Genomic DNA, 6,000 nt, shown 5'->3' with positions numbered 1-6,000 from the left:
CGTTCATTAATAATTTATCAAGAAATATATTATTTTTTTCTCTCATACAAACCAACATGTGTATGCAATGGTTTATTTACTCATTCACATTCGCTGTGTTGTTGTTTTTTTATGCGCGGATCCAGTTGTGTCGAAGACGCATGGTGAAATTTCTCAAGTCCATCCTGATCTCTTCTCGAGAGCGAGCCTATCACCCAGCCTAGGCAAACACGAGTAGTCTATTCATTATTTATGTCATTGCAGTTGCCCTGTTATGATACAGTCCTATTTGGAGTGGGCTACCTGATTTGCTCAGCGCGTCCGTCAAAGCGGTGCGTGGCCGTGCGTCGGCCGGCTGTGCGCGCTCATAGGTCGGAGCGAGAATCACCGGAGGGGGGGAGCGAGCTCCGTGCGCGCCTACGAGACTGCGAGGAGGGGGTAGAGGTCCAGCTGCAAAAAAAAAAAAAAAAAAAAAAAAGAGAGAGAAAGAGAGAAAGAGAGAGAGGGAGGAAAAAAAGAGAAAAAAAATACGCCGCGACAATGGCAACATTGAGCATCTCTCGGAGAGGCAGCAGCCTGTAGATACAGGCGAGGGGGCGCCGGAGGAACCGGAGGAACCGGGACTTTGGAAGAAGCGACGGCCCCCGCTCGAGCCCAGAAAAGCGGCCACATCGAGGACATGCTGGCTGCCCTGCAGCGCGTTTCCTGGAATACCGATTCTTCCCGAAAACTGAGAGAAATGGAGCGACGGGGGAGAGGAGAGTGTCTCCATCAGTGAGAGGCGCGTCCACCTGCTGGTTACTGGAGGCCCAGTAGAGCTGCTGCTGCTGCTGCTGCTGCTGCTGCACCAGCATGCAGGGGAAGTGTTTGCATTTGCATGAAAGGCGCATCTCTGATACTGTCCAGAGCAGCTGAGAGGGATCCCATTGCGGCGGTGGGAGGAAAAAAAAAAAAACAAAACAAAAAAAAAAACGCAGCTCTGGAGGTAAGCGCTGAAATCCTTATTATTATGTTTTCTCCTCAGCGTGTCTGTCGTAACAGGACGCGTGTTCTGTTGGCTGTGCACATGACAGCTTGATTTTCTACACACATGCATTGATGCACTGATTGAGCCTATGTTCCTGCTTTCCCTGATTTGGTGTGATCGGACATTTTTATTCAAAGGGAGAACACACCATGCATGCGGAGTAGTAGCAGCCCTGCCTCCTTGGGACAGCTGTCGTAAGGCACCAACGCAGAACCTACGGCGTAGGGTACGCGGCGACGCGCACCGTACTCTGCGTCGATTTAACGCGGAACCATAAATCAGGCTTTAGCCTGCATTCATCCGTCTCTGCTCCATCGATTACCCATTCCCTGCGAAAAATAGCCCCACTTACTTAAAGCACAAGCTCACCATCTATTCGCTTTAGGCTCCGAAATGCAACGCGGATAAAGATGCCACGTGTGCTTGCTGAAAATAAGGGGAGCAATCTTGCACTGTTTGCATGTTTTTGGAGACAAACAGTGGCCTGTGGACGTCATTTTGTATCAAGCGTGAGGCTCGCCGAGCCACACTGCCCCAAAATGAATTAGGGATGAAAAAAAGGGTGAATAATCCATAGTCCAAACTAATGAAAGATTCATGAATGGGCTATTGAAACCTAATGGGATAACACATCATCTTACAGCTAGGCCCCTCCACCGTGATGTGATGAGTAAATGATTCATAAATGGTTTATGAGCATAAATTCTGAGAATTGGCCTCAACATCACCATAGCAGAGTGCACACAGGTGCAGGAAGGCATGTGTGAATGCCTGCACTGTGGGGGTCACTAGATCAGTAGCTTACTGTGTCTGTGCTCCCCTTTAAAGGATGCTTCATGACAGATGTTTACTGGAGGTCTCCGTCAGCAACATGGCCAGCCGCATTCTGGGAAATAATGAGCTGCAGCCCTTAATAACGGCCCCTCCGCTGGGCTCTGTGGAGGTGTAACTTTGCATTAAAGAACATTTTAATTGGATTACGTTTGAACAAGCAGAAAAATTTTGATGGTTAGAGTTATTTTGTATGGAGGATGGGAGTTTCAAAAAGAACTTTGTGAATATATAGCCACGGATAATGATCTGTCCAGCACATAGTTACTGACCTGACATGTGGTTTGATGTAGCCTTTGTAGCCAATTTTGCAGGTTGGTTTTGACTCTCCAGCTTGCTCTGGGTGCCCAGCGGAGCGCTTGCTTAATAAAAATATATGATTAAGTTAAGCCGCAGGGGTTCAGGGGGCACTTTCAGAGAGCTGTTGCTTGCCTTTGCCCTCTCCTTCTCTAATGTGAGGACAGCAGTGGAAACCAGATGGAAGGCCATGCACTGATTGAGTCAAAGAAAGCCTATAAGAGGGACAAATTGAGTTGACACGTTGATGTGGGTGTCATTATCATGTGTGAAGGCGCAGTGTGCCATCGGGCCCGAGGCTATGTGACACGAGGAGGGGGAGAGGGCCTCCTTGCTCAGGACGGCCAGCCTTGTTGGAAATTCATATGTGTGGGAACTATGATAGCACTCGTGCGTGTCTTGGTTATGTGCCACCAAGCGTGCCATGGAGATTTGTTTGTACAACATTTGCCATTCACGTCTCCTCCTGGTCAGTCTCATTGCTTTCACCGAAGTGCCATTTTCTGTCCGTTTTAAATTGGGTGAGAAATTGAGCCCAATGACACATTACAGCGTCGCGCCTCTGTTCCCCTGTAAGCAAGGACAGTGCTGGCAGGTTTTTCTGAAAATGTGTTTAAAATGCTGTTGGAGTGTTATGTTGCAGCAATAAAACCAGCAGCTTGTGTACACAGGCTCTTATCTTCCCCTGTCCATGTGTGCACTGTGGCTTCTCTTCTACTTCAGCCGGAGGCACATGTGTGAGGCCGCTGCCATGTCTCTCATATTGGAGAGAGTCTCAATTAAACTCTGTGAGCTGATCCTCATCAGTCCCCCCTTTTACCTACAAGTGGGCACATTATGTCCTCATCACTCTGTAGCACAATGAAGAAAAGATATACTGCAGTGGCATAAACAAGTCATCCCAAATCCCTCATGTTACACATTCTGACTCTCACCAGGTGAGCACATCTTATTACGTATGCAGAAAGGGCTTTCCTTGGCGGTGTGGAACCCCTGCCGGGTTATATGTCTGGTGTCCTGCCTTTTTTCTTTTTCCTGCTCACTGTCTCTCTACAAGCACCTTGGCTCTGTCTCGGTCTACGTAGAAGCACGCTGAGCCAATCAGGACACACTGACTTGTCTGTGTTTAGGTCCGTGTTTGGAGAGGCCTGCCGTGTCGACCCCCAGCCCCGCATTTGGGCTGTGACGTGCTCAGCTGTGGCTCAGCGGAGGCAGCCTTTCTCTGTGCTTGCTTCCGCCGCCGCCGCCGCCGCTGCGGCTGCTGAGCTCTGTAATTAAAGGCAGAGGTAAGTCCAGGGGAGAAGGCTGGGCTCTGATTGCTTTTCGTGGCCGTGAGGAGGGAGCTGCAGCATGTCCTGAGGGACTGAGGCGCTGCTGAGCTCTTTGCTGCTCGCTTTGCCCCCCAGACAGGAGCCGTTCCAGGAAGACACACACACAGACAGTGCTCACGTGCGCATGCATGTAAACGTACACATTCTACTGCACGCAGACACACACAGTGGCTGAGAGAGGCAAAAAAACCCATCTGTAGCTGACAGGCAAACTATGCTAATCTACTTTAAAGAATGCCCCGTTTTTGAAAATATGTGTCAGTATGAGGAGTGTGGCGCGGAGACAAAACCGTTACAACAGAGTGACATAATGAATTAAAAACAATACAACCAGAAATGCATTTAGGAGCTCTCTCTTGATTGGCTCCTCTTCTGCACTGACAGAGCGCTCTATTAGGCCAAGGTCTGCTCAGCAGTCAGAGTGCAGAGCAGACATGGACGTGCTCACATGGAAAATCCGGGGTGGGCCCCGCTGCATTTAGAAATTATAAGAAAAATATCCTCCCTCTCTTCTTCCAGTGGCTTTATTCATGGCTGGTTAGGTGAATTGACACTATCACACGTTTTACAAGCCTTATCAGAGAGATTCCTGTGAAATGCAGAAGCAGGGTGGGAGGGTTGGAGAAGGAGAGGGAGGGGGAAAAAAATCATTGGGATGCCATTTGAATTTAAAGTCCAGCGTCGTTTTCGCATCGTGTTCGTGAATTAGTTCTGCCACGATAATTAAAGTAATGCATCAGGATTTCAGCCATTAACAAATAAAAGTCCAATTAAACTGGTGTCTATTAAACCACTTTCCACATTGCCTACTTGATCTCAATATGTAGGCTGGTGGCCGTTGGGAACATGAGCAGGCAAGCTTGATGTTCATAGCTCATTTCCTGCTTCCACATCAGACCCTTATATTGCAGATGGATGGATAATGGGAAATTTCCCCAGTTCTGCTCAAGCTCTCCCGAGCCCCCTCGAATTTCGGCTTGCGGGATTCTAGAAACGGATAGCGAGGTCCAACGCTGGGAAATCTGAAAAAGAGCCCAAAGAGGTGATGATTTAATGCAGTGGACTCAGGTGCGCTGATGTGAACGTTGCTAAAGCAGCACGTTTGCAACATGACATGGAAAGGAAAGAAGGTATATGACACAACTGGATTTTAATTGGTTTCACACAGTGTGCTCCTATGTATTGTTCCCTTTGTAATGGCACACATAGTAGCAATAACAGCCCTGGTTTTTGTTATATAATAACACTAATACATCCCCCTTGTCTGCAGTGTCCATTGTGTAATTTGAACATGTCTTTTAGTCATGTTGCAGCTGTGTCAGCTTCATATTCACTTTACCCTGGATGTGTATGTTGCCGGGCCTCTGAATACTGCCATGATAAGGCACCTTCATTAGTGTTATTTTTCATTTGGTGGTAGAAAAAGTGGGGGTGGGATGAAATAAAGGGGGTTGATGAAGAGAAAGGGATGAAAACAGTGAAGGATGCACAGTGAAAGAGGGAAAAAACAGGAGGGGGTACGGACGTAGTGGGAAGATTAGAAGGAAGGCTGGACAGACAGAGGACGAAAGGACAGAAAAAAGGGAGAGACATAGTTACTGTTGACGGTGGTGGTGGTGGTGGTGGGGGCTCAGGGTGCGTCTGTCCAGTACAGCCAGTTGGAACAAACAAACGGTCGAGAGAGAGACAGAAATATTTCTAATGGCAGAGACGCTCGCTGTGCCCTGGATGTTTCCTTGCACCTTTCATTTTCTAAATGCTGTTTTGTCTTTTTGTCACTTAACAAGCCGCCAGCGCCTCCAAAAGCCACCACACTATATTTCTGCTCTAAACAATTACCAGCTATTTAATACAGGCTTGTTTTCCTCTTCTAATCGATGTTGTGAATTTATGTACAAACGTGAGGCTGGCTATATTTTGTTTTAAATCTTCTGTTACAGTTGAGTTTGTCATTTTTATGTGACCTTTGAGTCTCATATGTGTTGTTTATGCACGTCTCGTTAATGGCGCTGATGTTTGTTCACGCTGCAGCAGTTGTGCTCCTTTCAAAATTGGTGATAATCGAAAACAAATGGCCATTTTTATCATAATCTGCGGTTCACATAGGGGAGCAGAACAGCAAATGCCTGCTCAGCAGATGCAACGGTTTTCCTGTCAGATACAGTCAGTTGATGAAAAGTGCCTTACTTCTCATTTAGCACCGCGTCACCGAGCCAAGACAATACCCATTCACAGCACATGCAAGCAGAAGTCAAAAGTTTGGGAATAATCTTGGCAGAGGGGATGCAAAATTGGACTGCATGCATGAATTTCAAGTTGAATCTGACCGTGATCTGTTGGATGATGTTGCTGATGATACAACAGCGTGACTGCTATTTTACTACGGGTAATAATTATAATCATTCACAGTTAGTGGTGCTTGTCAGAGGAGTGGGGCACAATGGAAATAATAATTAGGACTTCTCATTTCAGATGCATGGCAGGAGAGTGTATGGAGTGTGTAGTGTGGCTCCTTGACTTCTAGGATGTACAGCT

General features: G+C 47.2%; 1 protein-coding gene across 2 annotated transcripts in view; it reads left to right on the top strand.

The window, feature by feature from the left end:
• Positions 1 to 480: 480 nt before the first annotated feature.
• The window catches only part of nexmifb (neurite extension and migration factor b), a 64,350-nt gene continuing 58,830 nt past the window's right edge, over positions 481 to 6,000 (top strand). For both annotated transcript variants that reach the window (XM_061725086.1, XM_061725087.1), the window contains exon 1: positions 481 to 964. The gene's annotated coding sequence lies outside the window, so the exon portion shown is untranslated. The remainder of the gene's footprint in view (positions 965 to 6,000) is intronic.

This window comes from Cololabis saira, chromosome 7 (genome assembly GCF_033807715.1).
Source record: "Cololabis saira isolate AMF1-May2022 chromosome 7, fColSai1.1, whole genome shotgun sequence".
NCBI lineage: Eukaryota > Metazoa > Chordata > Actinopteri > Beloniformes > Belonidae > Cololabis > Cololabis saira.
Note: the sequence above shows the minus strand (reverse complement) of the source record. Positions and strands in the feature narration are given on the sequence as shown.